Below are 16,294 nucleotides of genomic sequence, written 5' to 3'. Positions count from 1 at the left end.
CATGACTTTATAAATCTGGAGCAGATAGAGATGTATGTGAAACTGCTTGGTGATTTGTTTTCATTGAAGCCCCTAATTCCACACGATACTATGAAGACATTCATGGAGAAATAACATAAGGAATCTGTCCCTGAAGAAGAGACCTTTTGTACCTGGAAGTACATACACACCACATCCGCATAGCTACATAAATTTACCTGTATTCTGTTCACCGCATACACACCAGTGTGTGCTTTTTTTTTTTTTTTCTTTTTGAGGTGGGGGGGCGGTTGGTTCTTCTGGGCACTGGTGAACAGTATTACAAATTGCTCGGGCTTTTCTTTTTTCAAACAGCTGCAGTGTGAAGATGCAGCTGAACAGCAGTGTGTGGCTGCTGCTCCTCCAGGCAAATCTGAACTAGTTCTAGGTTAACTGTCTTGGGTGCTGCTATCATCTTGAGTTTAACTGAAGCTGTAGAGCTCCCAGGAAGCTGGAGGTAAATACATGACCATTTAGTATTCCTTAACTGCCAAGTTATTGTGGTAGTAATGTTCAGTGTTGGTGCTTACTAGCTTCAGAATGCGAAAGAAATACGTGACACTTTGAGAGGGGCAAACAGTTTTGTTGTGTGGAATGGGGCAACCATGTCACTAAATAAGAGGAGGAGAAAGGCAGAAAAGAAGTGATATGGGGGAAAATAGAGTTCTTTAAATATTCTTAAGGCTTCACCAAAATCTCTGAAATATTTAATTATTTCATCAGTATTAACTAAAATGAAAAGTTGTACTTCAGAATTTTTTCAGAATAACTTGTAGCATCTCAAGGCCTAATGATAACCTTAGCACAAGCACTGTATAACACAGTCTGTTTCTGTGTTGTTTGTGACTTGCACCATTGATGCCTGTGAGGATGGGGCAGAGTGGTGTAATTTGGGGATGTAATTTTGCAATAGGTTTCACAGAACTGTAACAGGATCCTGTGTGTTACACTAGACTTTTAAGACAAAAAGATTTAAACCTACTTCTTGTTACTTTTAATGATAATAAATTGCTATTAAAGTTAGAGATTAAATGGATTTATTTTACTGGCTTTCTGTCTGTGAATGTCTAATTTATTCCTCCTTTCCCCCTTCATCATCCTAAAGCTGTTGACAGCTCTTCTGCAGTCTTGATTGATCATTATGCTATGTCTGGACATCCTGTCCACGGGCTCTAACTCTTTCCAGCTTTACTGTTACTGTTATAAGAATTACAGTCATAGTCCCAAAATTATATTGGTGCATTAAATGTCTTTTCCCTGAACAGTCCAACCGATGCCTTCACATCTCCCTGATCCCTTCCCGTTGGGTTTTTCTCCAACCTCTAATCCCTCAGTCTTTGCTTATAGCTACAGTGGTATCATAGGGCTTAAATTTTAGGATGCTAAATAAGTGTAGACTATTATTAAGCATGTTCAGATATCAATCCTGCAAACAAATAAAAGTGTAAAGTAGGTACATGAGCATTCATTAGTGAGCTAAATTGAAGACAACAAAACATAGTCTTTGTAATTTTAAAAGCTGAAAGAAGATGTGAATAGCCTGTGCTGCAATCCTCTGCTTTTTCTTCAGTTCATGAACGATTCCCGGCTATTGGGAAGATATGTTCTGTTCTGATAAGAAATGATTAACAAGTCTTAGCTGGAAAGCCCAGGGACAAGTTAGAGCAGGTCTCCTGAACTTGCAGAATCACAGGAAGTAAGGTGGACAGGGACCTCTGGGTCCATCAGCTCCAGCCACTGCTCCATCGGAACACCTGGAACAGGCTGCCCAGGCCCATCTCTCTACAAGTAGGAGACTTTACAACCTCTCCAGGTAACTTGTACCACTGCTCAGTCCTGTAGTGCTTCTTCATGTTCAGAGGGAACCTCCTGTGTTGCTGACGGTACGCTTTGCAACAAGCTTTTAGCTTGCTTTGGTGCACCATTTTATGATTACAGAAATATAGTGTTTATGTATTTATGTATATGTAGTATGATGTTGTTAAACAAGGTTGAAATTTTGACACTTGTCCTTTTTGCTGCTGCCTCTGTATTTGCATTGGGAAGATTAGGTGAATACAAGAGTTTCTTGGATGACAGGGTGGATGGCTATTTTAGAAGGATTTGTCCCATTTGTAGGCCCATCCTCTGTATCATATTGAGAGTCTATCAAACATAGCTAAGTTTTCTTCATGCCTAGGTAATTTTGTATTTTGCCTTTCTGTCATAAGTCTTTCGGTAAGTGTTGGGGGCTAGTTACACTGTTGGGTGGAAAAGGGAAAGGAAAAGGTCTACTTTTGTTACTGTTATTTGTATTGTATGGTCATCTGTGAGAACATCTAAATATATTGTAGTTCTTTGTTGATGTTAATACTAGAAGAAAGGCACATGAATTATGAAAAATCTACCAAGTGTAACATTGAAGGGATTGGCATTTTGAATAGAGGGTAGAATGATGGAGATGTAATTACTGTCTTTAAATACATTAGAAAGGAACTCTATATGATGTAATTAGGAGAAGTGACAGTGAGCTGAACTGTAGGAAGTAAAGCTTCGATTAGAAGAAACTTGCTAAAGGGAACCAGCAAAGGGTATTGTCTGGGACAGTGGTGGAACCTCTTTCTGAGAGCCTTCTAGTTGAAGATCAGCATCTGGCAGGGCTTTTGTCTGTATTATTATTTCATCTTTGGAAAGGGGTAGAAAAATGAAAGGCAGCTGGCCCTGGGCCTTAATAGAGATGAGACTAGTCTTGAGTCTTGATCTAACCAAGCCTGTCCTGTGTTTCTAACAAATCTGTATGTATCAGCTAGCAGACCTGAACAGTGCATCCCAGGAGTTTGTTTAAAATCCCTGTGCTAACAATATGGTACCATCTTATTTCAGGACATAATGACTGTTTACAATACTATTCAATTCTGATATTAAAAACACATTGTTTGTCTCATATTTTCCAGGAAAACATGACTAACAGATTAATTGGTGGGAGGGAAGGGGAAAGGAACAAATTAAGTCAATAATACAATATTATCACAATATTAAGCAAATTGCTCATTGCTGGCAGGTATCTAGGAACCATGGGTATATCAGGTGTTACTAATAAATTGGCTAGAATATGCTACATGGAAATCTGTTCAGTTTCACACTAGCATATGCTGCACTTCATAGTCAAAAATATATTTCTCCCTCCTCCTTGTTTCTGCCTTCTTTCTGGAAACTTTGTTTTCCTAACATCAAGACAGGGAAGTAGGAAAACAAGAAAATAACCTGTGCCATGTTGTATTCATTACAAGCACCTATGGATAAAACATCTTTCTGAGAGAGAGACTTGCCAACTCTTGGGAAGCATCTTACTCTCCATAGCACAAGGTCACATTTGTGTCTTTCTTGCCTTCTTCACCACTGTGGCAGCTGTGTGCCAGGGGCTGTGTTACATGACACTCCTGCCTTCATGTCTGGACTCATATCAGAAGCTCATGGGATTCTGTTGAATGCAAATTGACTCAAACTAGCTATTAATGCATTCCTCATTACTGAGCCAGTTTAAGTCAAGATGATGTTTTTAGTCCCTCTACAGAGTTCAACATAAAAACATGAAATTGCTCTAGGCTTATTTCTCTCTTCCTTATTGGTTTTTCCCAACATATTTCCCGTCCCACTTCTTTATTTTGGTGCACAGTAAATACTGCAAAGCAAGTTTTAATGAGTCACTCCTACCTCACAATAGTTAGTACCTTGTCCCTGAATGTCCCATCCAGCCTAGCTCTCAACTCATTGGCTCATGAGCTCAACTCATCAGTAAGGAAAGTGAAAAAGGTACCTGGTTAAAAAGTCAAGCATAGCAACTTGAAGAAGACAGTTCAGGACAGCCCTATCCTTTCCTCTTTTCTCAAGGAGCTGGGCATTCTTAATCTGCTGCCTTCCTTAAGGAAGGATGAAGAACCTGAAGTCCAGCAGCTTTTTGGTTTTTGTTTCTTGGCAGTGCCCCTGGTTTGGGAGAAGAAAATATCAGAAGCACAGCAGTGTAGTGAACATGCATGTTAGCCAGGGTTCTTTTTGCAGCTGGGAGACTGGAGAAGAGCCCGTGTACTGAGGAGCTACTGCATACAGTTTCAATCATGTCTGGAGAGGATGGTTTTCTCTGTCATAGAGGCTGCTGAGTGCAAGTCTTTCCTTGAAGAAAAGCAAGGCATTACATTGAAAATAATCTCTGTGGTGTTAGCCTTTATTTACACATAGATATTTTTTGAGTCCTTGGGGTTCTTGTTCTCATGGTTTTGTTCACAGCTCCCACAAAACAAACAAACAAACCATTGCTCTATATGGGAAGAAAAGAAGAGCTGGGTTATCATTTTGCAACTACAAGAGGCTCAGAAAAAGAAAAAAATCAACAACAACAATCAAAATCTAGAATATGTAAAGACACATGATTAAAATCATGAGGACTGTCAACATAGTGTCACCAACATCTGGATATCCCACAAACTGCCCATTCTGTCTGCTAGGAAAACCCTTTCCTAGATTCAGATCTTTGCTGTTGATTCACTTAGTCTTGTTTGGAAGAAAGAGGTGATTGATAGCAGTAAATGACCAGACTGGTAGACGAGGGAAAGACTGTCGATGTAGTCTACTTAGACTTCAGCAAAGCCTTTGACACTGTCTCTCACAGGCTGCTTTCTCCTAAGGAAACTGGCAGCCCATGGCCTGGACAGGTATACACTTCTTTGGATAAGGAACTGGCTAGAGGGCTGTGCCCAATGGGTAGTGGTTAATGGAATTAAGTCCAGCTGGTGACCCGTTACAAGTGGTGTCCCGCAGGGGTCGGTACTGGGATCCATCTTGGTTAATATAATCATTGATGACCTAGATGAGGGGATTGAGTGCACCCTCAGTAAGTTTGCAGATGACACCAAGTTGGGAGGTGGTGTGGATCTGCCTGAGGGTAGGGAGGCCCTACAGAGGGATCTAGATCAGTTGGATCGCTGGGCTGAGATGAATGGGATGAGGTTCAGCAAGGCCAAGTGTCGGGTCCTGCACTTTGGCCGCAATAACCCCAAGCAGCGTTATAGGCTTGGGGATGAGTGGTTGGATGAGTGTGAAGAGGAAAGGGACCTGGGGGTGTTGGTTGATGCTCGGCTGAATGTGAGCTGGCAGTGTAGCCAGCAGGAGCAGGGAGGTGATCATCCTCCGGTTCTCTGCCCTGCTGAGGATGTACCTCAAGTATTGTGTTCAGTTTTGGACCCCTCACTACATTGAGGCCCTCGAATGTGTCCAGAGAAGGGCAACAAAACTGGTGAGGGGTCTGGAGCACAAGTCTTATGAGAAGCGGCTGAGGCCGCTGGGATTGTTTAGTCTGGAGAAGGCTCAGGGGGGACTTCACTGCACTGTACAACTTCCTGAAGGGAGGTTGTGATGAGGAGGGGTTCGGCCTCCTCTCAGGCAACAGACAGGACCCAAGGAAATGTCCACAAGTTGTACCAGAGGAGGTTTAGATTGGACATAAGGAAATACTTTTTCTCTCAGCGAGTGGCCAGGCACTGGAATGGCCTGCCCAGGGAGGTGGTGGAGTCACCATCCCTGGCAGTGTTCAGGAGGCATCTGGATAAGGGGAAACAAGAAATGGTTTAGTGCTTGTGGTAGCAATGGTAATGGGCTGACGGTTGGACTAGATGATCTTGTAGGTCCTTTCAAACCTTGTGATTCTATGATTCTAAGTTTATATATTACAAGCACAAACAGCCGAGTGGGCCTCAAAGCAGCAGACATTTTTTTTTTCTGTTCTGCCTTGTGCTCCACTGTATATCTCACTGAGTCTCTCACCAGTTCACACTGGAGATGCCACAGTAGATCTGGGGGTAGAAGGACATAAAGAATAGCCGAGATGCTTCCTCATAAGCCAGGAGATTGCACCTCAGGAGATTCATTGCTGTGGAACAGGAGAATCACAGAATCACAGAATTATAGGGGCTGCAAGGGACCACTAGAGATCATCAAGTTCAAACCCCCTGCTAAAGCAGCCTCTCTAGACCAGGTTGCAGAGGTAGGCGTCCAGGCAGGTCTTGAGTGTCTCCAGAGAGGGAGACTCCTTGATTGCCGAGGTTCGCTGCTTCGGAGCCAGAGTCGAGGCGGCTGATCGCGGGGTGCACAGGGGATTCGCTCGATTTCCCTCATCCAGGGATTGCCGAGGCATCAGAGCATCCCGGCAGCTCTCCCGGAGCGGCTGACGCGGAGGGGGCGTTGCCAGGGCAACAGCTCTCCATCCGCGCCCACTGCCCAGAAAGAGCCTCTGGGAGGGCACTGCCCACCAAGAAGAGGAGGAGTATCGTCACTATTGTCACTGAAACGAGTGACAGGTGCGGGAGCACCTGTCAATGACCTCTTAACGGGGTGAGGGCAGAGCCAGCACTACCAGTAGCTGGGCGGGGTTGTTCATTCGCACCCTTGTTAAGGCTATTCTAATTTGTGCTAGTGTTAGTGGGTTTGCTATGGCTGGAGCATAAGGCTACCGCCAGGAAAAATGTGGAGACCCAGACAGAGGTCCCCTGCACACGTATGAGGAAGGCTGCAGCCAAGAAGAGTGGAGACCCAGACTGAGGTCCCAAAACGGCATGCTAGTGTGCAGGTCACTGGCTGTGATGAGTGCCAGAGCCTGGCCTTTACAGTGCCAGGTGATGGAGGCAGCGTTTGTGTAAGGTGTGACCAGGTAAATGACTTTCTCAGTCTTGTGGTCTGCCGGAAGGAGGAGGTGGAGAGGCTGAGGGCCATAAAGGATCGTGAGAGGGAGATTGACTGGTGGTGCCAGTCCTTATCGGCCCCGAGATCCTGGCATGCAGCTGAGGCTCCACACGGAGCATGTCACTCCCTGTCGCCTTGCAAACAGGTGATAGTGGGGAATCAGCAGGCACACTGTGTTCTTACTGCGGTGAGCCCCCTGCCCTCTCCTACCCCTAGCAATACAATACCAGTGAAGTACGGGGGGGGGGGGGGGGGGGGGGAAGGGGGGGGCTCTGGCAAAAGCACTGTAAACCTCTCCCTTTTAAAAGGGCAAGGTGATATCGGATACCAACTCGGCAAAGTGGGCATCCCCATCCCAACCACCTTCAGCTCTCCAGGTGCAGAATAGGTTTGAGGCCTTGGAACTCAAGGGAGAGGAGAGCACAGGTGTGGAGGGAGGCCCACCCATGAGGGTGCCATGGGTGAAGCAGTTGACCCCACGCCTCAAGAATTCCTCCACCTGTAAGGACAGAGGATGGTTGTCATAGGTGACTCCCTGCTGAGAGGAACAAAGGGTCCTACATGTTGGCCTCACCCTGCCTGCAGGGAGGTGAGCTGTCTTCCTGGGGCACGGGTCAGGGACATTTCTAGGAGACTTCCCGGACTGATCCGCCCTTCTGATTACTACCCACTATGGGTAGTTCAGAAGTGATGATAGTGAATGATGAAGTGATGATACTACCCACTATGGGTAGTTCAGAAGTGATGATTACTACCCACTATGGGTAGTTCAGAACTATGGATAGTTCAGGCTGGCAGTGACGAAGTCACTGAGAAAAGCCTGAAGACTATCAAAGTTGACTTCAGGAGACTGGGGCAGGTAGTTGAAGGAACAGGTGTGCAGGTGATTTTTTCTTCTACACCTTCAGTGGCAGGGAAGGATACTGGGAGGATCCAAAAGGCCCTCTTCTTAAATAAATGGCTTAAGAGTTGGTGCAAACATCGGAATTTTGGTTTTTTTTGACCACGGAGCAATTTACTTGGCACCTGGCATGATGGCTGCAGGTGGAAGCAGCCTGTCTCCAAGGGGTAGGAGGATTCTAGCTGAGGAACTGGTGGGACTTATTGACAGGTCTTTAAACTAGATATGAAGGGGAAGGGGACAAAATGAGGGCCGTTGGGGCCAAGGGGGTAGCTTAAGGCTCGAAACAGCTTGCTGGGTGAAGAGAGTGGAGTTCCTAGGACTAGTGAAGGACAGGGGGATGCTGCTTCCCTTAAGTGTCTGTACACTAATGTGTGCAGCATGGGAAATAAACAGGAAGAGTTGGAGATCTGTGTGTGGTCGCAAGGCCATGATCTCATTGTGATCACAGAGACGTGGTGGGACAGCTCTCATGACTGGAATATTGCCATGGAGGGCTATGTGCTTTTTAGGAAAGATCGGCTGGCAGGGCAAGGTGGTAGAGTTGCTCTTTATGTGAGAGAGCAGTTAGAATGTATTGAACTCCACCTGGGGGAGAGTGATAGCAGTGGAGAGCTTGTAGGTGAGAATCAAGGGGCAGGCTGGTAAGGGTGACACTGTTGTGGGTGTGTACTACAGGCCCCCTGATCAGGAAGAGGAGGTTGATGAGGCCTTCCATAAGCAATTAGAAATAGTGTCACATTCCCAGGCGCTGGTGCTCATGGGAGACTTATTAATTATCCAGATATTTGCTGGATGAGCAACTTGGCCAAGCATGCATGGTCCAGACAGTTCTTGCAATGTGTTGAAGACAACTTTCTGATGCAGGTGGTGGAGGAACCGATGTGGGGAGGGGTGTTACTGGACCTTATTCTCACTAATAAGGAAGGAGTTGTTAAGGAAGTAAAGGTTGGGGGCAGCTTGGGTTGTAGTGATCACAAGATGGTGGAGTTCAAGATCCTGAGTGGAAGGAGCAAAGCAAAAAGTAGGATTGCTACCCTGGGCTTTAGGAGAGCCAACTTTGATCTCTTCCAGGACCTACTTGAAGCTATCCCGTGGGCTAGGGTATTAGAAGGTAAGGGGGCCTGTGAGAGCTGGTCAGCATTTAAACAGCTCTTCTTCCAAGCTCAGGATCAGTGCATCCCTGTGAGCAAGAAATCAGGAAGGGGTGGCAGGAAACCTGCATAGATGAGCAAGGAGTTCATTAACAAACTCAAAGGGAAGAAGGTCCATGAAATGTGGAAAAAGGGTCTGACCACTTGGGAAGAATATAGAAAGGTTGTCAGGGCCTGCAGGGATGCAACAAGGAAGGCTAAAGCACATCTGGAATTGAATCTGACAAAAGTGCTTTTTTAAGTATGTTAACAGTTAAAGGAAGATTAGGGAGAATGTGGGCCCCCTACTATGTGAGGGGGGTGTTCTGGTAATGGGGGGTGCTGAGAAGGCGGAGATACTGAATGCCTTCTTTGCTTCTGTCTTCAGTGAAAAAGCTCTCCCCCAGGAATCCCAGACCCTGGAGGTTTGTGAGGGGGTCTGGGGAATGAGAGATTTTCCTTTAGTCAGGGAAGAGGTGGTCCATGAGCACCTAGGCAATGCTAATGTTCATAAATCCATGGGACCTGATGGGGTGCATCCTCAGGTGCTGAGGGAGCTGGCGGAGGTGATTGCTGAACTGCTATCATCTTTGAGAGGTCTTGGAGAATGCAGGATGTGCCTGATGACTGGAGTCAGTGTCACTCCGGTCTTCAAAAAGGGCAGGAAGGAAGATCCTGCTAATTGTAGGCCAGTCAGCCTCACCTCTATCCCTGGAAAGGCGATGGAACAGCTTGTGCTGGATTCCATCTCCAGACAATTGGAAGAAAAGGAGGTTATCAGGAGTAGCCAGCATGGGTTCACCAAGGGGAGGTCATGCTGGACCAATCTGGTGGCCTTCTACGATGTTGTCACTGGCTGGGTGGATGGGGGGAAGGCAGTGGATGTAGTCTACCTTGATTTCAGCAGGGCATTTGATACTGTCTCCCATGACATCCTTATAACAAAGCTAAGGAAGTGTGGGATAGATGAGTGGACAGTCAAGTGGGTTGAGAACTGGCTGACTGGCAGAGCACAGAGGGTTGTCGTTGGTGGTGCAGAGTCCGGTTTGAGACCTGTAACCAGCAGTGTCCCCCAGGGGTCCATGCTGGGTCCAGTCTTGTTCAACATCTTCATCAATGACCTTGATGAGGGGATAGTGGCCACCCTCAGCAAGTTTGCTGATGATACAAAGTTGGGAGGATTGGCTGATATGCCTGAAGGCTGTGCTGCCATTCAGCAAGACCTGGACAGGCTGGAGAGCTGGGCAGTCAGAAACTGGATGAAATTTAACAAAAGCAAGCGTAGAGTTCTGCACCTAGGGAGGAATAATTGCATGCACCAGTACAAGCTGGGGGATGAGCTGCTGGAGAGGAGCTCTGTAGAGAGGGACCTGAGTGTCCTGGTGGACGAAAGGTAGACCATGAGCCAGCAGTGTGCCCTCGTGGCCAAGAGGGCCAATGGCATTCTGGGATGCATTAAAAAGAGCGTGGCCAGCAGGTCAAGGGAGGTGATCCTTCCCCTCTACTCTGCCCTGGTGAGGCCTCACCAGGAGTACTGCGTTCAGTTCTGGGCTTCCCAGTATAAAACAGACAGGGATCTCTTGGAAAGAGTCCAACGGAAGTCCACAGAGATGGTGAAGAGCCTGGAGGATCTCCCCTATGAAGAAAGGCTAAGTGAACTGGGTCTCTTTAGCCTTGAGAAAAGGAGACTGAGAAAGGTCCTGATTTAGGTTTATAAATATCTGAGGCGTGGGGGACAAAGTGGCGAGGACAGACTCTTTTCAGCAGTGTGTGGAGACAGGACAAGGGGGAACTGACAGAAACTGCATCATAGGAGGTTCTGCACGAATGTGTGCAAGAGCTTCTTTACGGTGAGGGTGATGGAGCACTGGCACAGGCTGCCCAGGGGGGTGGTGGAGTCTCCTTCTCTGGAGATATTCAAGACCCGCCTGGACACCTACCTGTGTGACCTGGTGTAGGGAACCTGCTTTGGCAGGGGGGTTGGACTCGATGATCTCTTGAGGTCCCTTCCAACCCCTATGATTCTACAATTCTATAATTCTATGACTCCAAAATCCCTCTCTGGGCTTCTTCTCCTGAGAAGGTAGCAAGTAGATCCTTACCATTTGGAGGAGGAGGAGAGGTAGGAGTACACCAGCACACAAGAAAATGGCTGAGAGAATAGCTCTAGGTAAGGTATGCTCCTTTGCAGAGACTGGGGAGATCAGAGCATAGCAGAGGCCTCTGATGACCCTAAGTGGACTGTGAGACAGCCAGTAAACAAAGCTAGTTTGCAGCGGCAGCCTGAGCAGTGGATGCCAGTGTTGTTGAGTGGATGGAGAGGAGCCACAGCCCCAGTGTGTCCTTAGTGCTGCACAGCCACTTCACCTTCAGACAGAGAGACAAACTGATCCCTGGGCTTAAGGCTGAGCTGCATGATCTGGCCCAGAACCTCTGAGAGATGGTGAGGTTGTTAGAATCATAAAGTCATTAAGGTTGGAAAAGACCTCTAAGATCATCTAGTCCAACCATCCACCTTCTGCTCTCCAGCATTCCTGAAGGCCACCTGGCTCTTTTGAGGTTCCTCGAGCATGGTTCACGGTACACTGAGGAGTCACTGCCTATCTCTGAGCTGCTATGGACTGACCTAAGGCTGGCAGGAGTTAGTTACACAACTCTTCACAAAGTAGCACAGCTTTGGCTTGCTTGTGTCTTCCTGGGTTCTGTCCTGAGTAGCACTTCCTGGAAAAGATGACAGTAAGCACAGGCTACAGGGCCCAAACTGCCCCTGTCATTACAGGACCATTCACAAGTAGAGCCAGGATGGGTGGGCTTCTTTCATCTTGGTTACTTACCTGATTTCTTATAGGCATTTGCGGTAGTTTATTTCACAATCTGCTTTTTCTGTGCCTTTCTCCTTCAAGTATACTTTTTATTTTTTTCTTTTTCCAGGGAGGTTTGTGTCTTACAATTTCTATTACCTTTGCTTTTATTGCAGTCTTGGGATTTACTGCTACATACAAGCAGCACTGGTGTACTGCCTTAGAGCCAGCCTTATAGCATTAGAACAATCATAATAAGTAGTCCCTAAATGGTTAAACTCTTCCAAATACCAAAATCTAGTGAAAATAAAATAATCCAAATGGGAAAGGGGAATCAACTTGTGGATTAGTCACTACTGAGTAGGATTTACAGAGGAGTAAAACTAGTGTAAAAATGTAAACCAGCTTTGTATCCACCCACCATGCCATGTTTGCTTGCTAAGAAGCATCAAGCAAGAAACAGTAGGAGCATCATCTGATTTACTGCAGTGAAGGTCCATGGGTCAGAACAGTCTAGGAAAAGAGAGGCATCTCACTCAGAAGATGCATATGCTCAAGCTATGAGAGATTTTTTATAAATAGAGCACATCATTTGTCCATTCGCTACTGAGGGATCTTGCAGCCGCTGCCCAAAGCTCTGTCTGCACATGCTCCTTTCATGAGAGATGTTATATAAGGGATTGTCATGTTAAAAATAAAAAAAAATTAAAAAAAGACTTTGCACCTAAAATTGCACTCTACAGTCATTGCTGTAGAGAACGACAGATCAGATAATTGTCTACTCATAGTACTACAACCTTGATGAGGCTGTTGGCAGATGTTCTACCTCAAGGAAAGCTTCCTTCGCTCAGACATGCTCCTGTGCAGCAAGGATGGAGATTAAATCCTTTTGTGTCCATACAGAATTCTCATGTTTCATGCTGAGAGCCCTCTCACACCAAGCTCTAACCACCACCCAACGGATGGCGGCAGCCTTGCACAACGTCCATGCGCAGGGCCTGACTTTGTACACAAGGATGATGTTTGTATCTGGCAACTCTGGTCACTATTTTCATCCCTAACTTCTCAAAGATGTTTTGCTTTCCAGGCAAATGTAATCTGATATTTCAGTAAGGTGGCTGCTCATGGTCTATCATATCTTGAGCTTCTCTTCTTTCTTCTGACAGCAAAAGCACTTCTAGGTCAAACCAAGATGGCAACATGCTTACACCACCAACTCTAGGAGTCACACAAGTTTGAGGAAGTTCTGGTTTACAGCAGCCCTCCTCCTTCTTCCCGAATCTTATTTTTGCAAAGAAAATATTATATCACCCTGAATGCTGAAAGAGGAACAAGAAACCAACTGTTGAACTCATTACTTGTTAAGTTTTGTACTTATAAAGTAAGCTCATGCTTTCGTGGGACATGAGTCAGAACAGCTTTTGAGCACAGCATTTGTTAGCACTACCACTTCTTGTCTTCTCCTGCCCTCCTACTATTGTCCATAGGTCTGTTCTGTCTCAATTTCATCTTTTTTTATTTATTGCTGCCTTCTTCTATCTCCCTTGCAAGTTTCTGCTTGCTTACTCCCTCTCCCCTCCCTGCATCTTTTGTGTGATCCCTCTTCATGTAAGTCAGGGGAAAGGTAATGGAGGTCCTTTTGCTGAAAACCTCAACATTGGTGCTGAAAAAGTAAACCCTAGAGGCTCCAGAAAATATGTGAGCTTTTAGATACATTTTCCCCTTAATTAAAAAAATAAAAATAAAATAATGGTGCCAAGCCATCTGTTGCAAATGTAAAAAGAGATGTAAATAGATGATACATAGTGTACAGAGTGTCATATGAGTGCTCCATCTGCAGTAGGGAAAGTCAGCATTCCCCAGAAACAACATTGGGTACTAATGCCCAATTCCAGGTTTGGAGCAGCCCTGGACTTTCCAAAGGCAGGACCTGTTCTGAAGGCTGCTCTAAAAGAAAAACAAGCCAGGCAGGAGTGGATAGACTAGAACTCTGCATATCAGTGATTATGTTGTGGATAGGATAAGTTTTAACTTTACACTTTTGTTTCAGAATCTTTGCAAACTCAATGACTTTTCATCCTCACCTACACTGTCAAGGTTCATGTGGCAGCCAGGAGTCTAGCAAGCTGTCCTTTTACTTAACAGCAGCACAAGTCTTCTTCACTGTCAGAGTAACAGAGGAATTAAGTGACAGACGAAACTCAGATTTGATGAATGCAGAACACTGTGCACAAAGTAAAAGCAGTCCTTGCCATGGCTGCATGTAGACAGACACCAGGCCTGTCACTGCTCAGATAGAGCCCCAGGTGGTACCATGAATAGCTTGGCGTGCTCAGGAGGGGTCAGGAGAGGAAACCAAGGGCTGAGAACTACAAGGAATGGAATGAATAACCAAAAATAAAACTGTTAACATAATTCCCTGTTGTGTCTGGACTGTGAGCAGTCTGTGTAGCTCTAGCCTCTCCACCCACACATGGGTGTAGTAGAACCAGGAAGGACTTTGAGAAGCAGGACTTATGGGACAGCTCTGTCAAAAAAAAAACAGTGAAGACAGTAGGGCACTTCACCTGCAGAGCAGAGGAGGTCTAAGAAACCATGAGGCCTGGGGTTATATTAATGACATTAGCAGAGAGTGGGTCTTAAGTCAGCAGAAGGATGGACTGTTTTATAAGGTGCACCATTAACTTTTTGTTGCTGAGATCAGGAATGTGTGCAGTTTCCAGAAGTTTCTAAACAAATCTGTGTCATTCCCATGCGAATTATTAAATGTGAAGTTCCAGAGCAAGCCCTCCCTCCAGAAGTTTCACATGCTTATTGACAGAAGTAGAGAGGAATTGCAGATGGAAAATCTTTCATCTTGTCGTTTTTTTTGGTTTTTTTTTTCTGAAGTGCCTACTACTGTGTGCCCAAGGAACTGCTTCGAATGTCTCTACCTTCTCACCAACTTGGACCAGTGTTTTCCCACGTTTCCAGCTTACTCCAGGCTTGGGACAGCAAGTGAATGTGAAGCAACACAGACAAAAGTCCAGGTGGGTGATAGCAGCCCCCACTCCCACAGCACCAACAGCTTGTCCTCCCCCAAATGTAGGTCCATGTATAGATAGGGCCAGGCTTGGATGGAGACTAGGCTCAGCATGGTACCTGGCACAGCAGGTACCATTTGCAGCTGGCCTGGTGCTTTGTGAGGGCTATCTAATAGAAGTTAGCAGGGAGAAGGCACTGTTCCAGGGCATTTCCACAGCATGGCTGTTAGGAGCAGGTCTCTGCAGGCCAGGGAAGAAGAGCGTTGATCAGGGCAGGCTTTGGTCTCTTCCTCGTTCCAGCAGTCATTGAAGGGAGGTGACATTCCAGGTTTGTTGGTGAACCATCCCTCAGGGGTGTGCACAAGTGTTTTTTCTGCTATTCAGGTGCTTAGGTGCATGAACTTTCACTTTCTTGCCTCTAGAGTGGCATGGGGGCTTCCTGCCAGGGTTACAGCTGCACATTAGTAGCTTTTAAACCGTGAACAGTCCTGGTAAGACATTTGGGCACATGTGTGCCCTCCACCCCTTCCTCCCCTTCTTTCACCTTCTGTGTCTGCCTGAGAGGACTGAGTGACCCATACTTTGCATTCAAGTCCTCTGCATGGGCAAGCAAACAGGCAGTGCTTTGTCTGCTCTGCACTTCGCCCTGTGCTGGCTGCTTCTCAGCAATCTGCCGAAGTGTTTTGCAGGCCAGTATTTGCTCTGCAATCCCAGACACTACCTCACTCCTATTTGCCCAGGTTCTTACTTCACTGTGCATTCAGTATCGTACTCACACTTATCCACACCCTGAGGTGCTCAGACGGACATCAGATCACAAGGATATGGGCTTTCTTCATCCCTCCTGCGTGCCTCACTGCTAGGTGAGGAAAGGGCAACCCAGTGATACACAGCCCAACAGGAGACTTGTAGCCACTTATTAAAAGTGGCAGAGTCATACCCATCCCATGCCTCTTCTGAAGTAAATTGAAACAAGTAACAGATAAGAGCAGGGAGAGGCTCCCTACCAGCCACCTGCAGTAGCCAGTGCCATGCAGGTGAAGGGGAGAACAAACTCACCTACGGGGCAAGTGTCCTGTGACACAGAGCAAGTGGTGAATGAGGCCTCATAACTATTGAAATGAATATAGTGATCCTAAGGGGATAGAGGGGGTTAAAGATCTTCAGTTAAGAAGCTCTGTCTTGCTCCTGGGTTGTATGGAAACAGATTTCGGAGCAGTCAACAAGAGAGCAGTCAGGGAGAGCTTTCTCAGTCCTGAGGTCATCCAGCAGGCTAGCACCTGCATCTGCAGTTAAAAGCCTAATACTCTCCAGAAGCCTTCAGCTAGTAGAAAACCAACTGGAAGACCTTCCTCACAGCAACTCGTACTTGGTCTCCAAGGCTGGAGAGCCTTGTCCTGTGGCAAGACAGTAGAGGTAATCCAGCATTTTTGTTGTATGTTAGATTTTACCTGGAGGCTGCTGATTTTCTAATGTGTGTTACAGGTATTAGCTGCAAGTTTTCCCATGCTATTTTTTTAATTTTTATTTTTTACCCCTAAGTGTGTTTATTGCTCTTTCTTGTGTAATTCTTTCTCCAGGATCTTCATACATTTTCTCTCCACTTAAATAATTATGCTAACTAAAAATCTCAGTGAGTAGTGCAGTCTAGGAGCTCCTCAGAGATGAGAGCCAAACCTGCAAAGCCCATCCAGCTCTTAGGGCCAA

The sequence above is a fragment of the Cyrtonyx montezumae genome, unplaced genomic scaffold, assembly GCF_038088225.1.
Source record: "Cyrtonyx montezumae isolate F1298 unplaced genomic scaffold, pur_monq_1.0 scaffold_29, whole genome shotgun sequence".
In the NCBI taxonomy this organism is placed as follows: domain Eukaryota; kingdom Metazoa; phylum Chordata; class Aves; order Galliformes; family Odontophoridae; genus Cyrtonyx; species Cyrtonyx montezumae.
The sequence above is the reverse complement of the archived record's forward strand: the minus strand, read 5'-3'. Positions refer to the sequence as shown.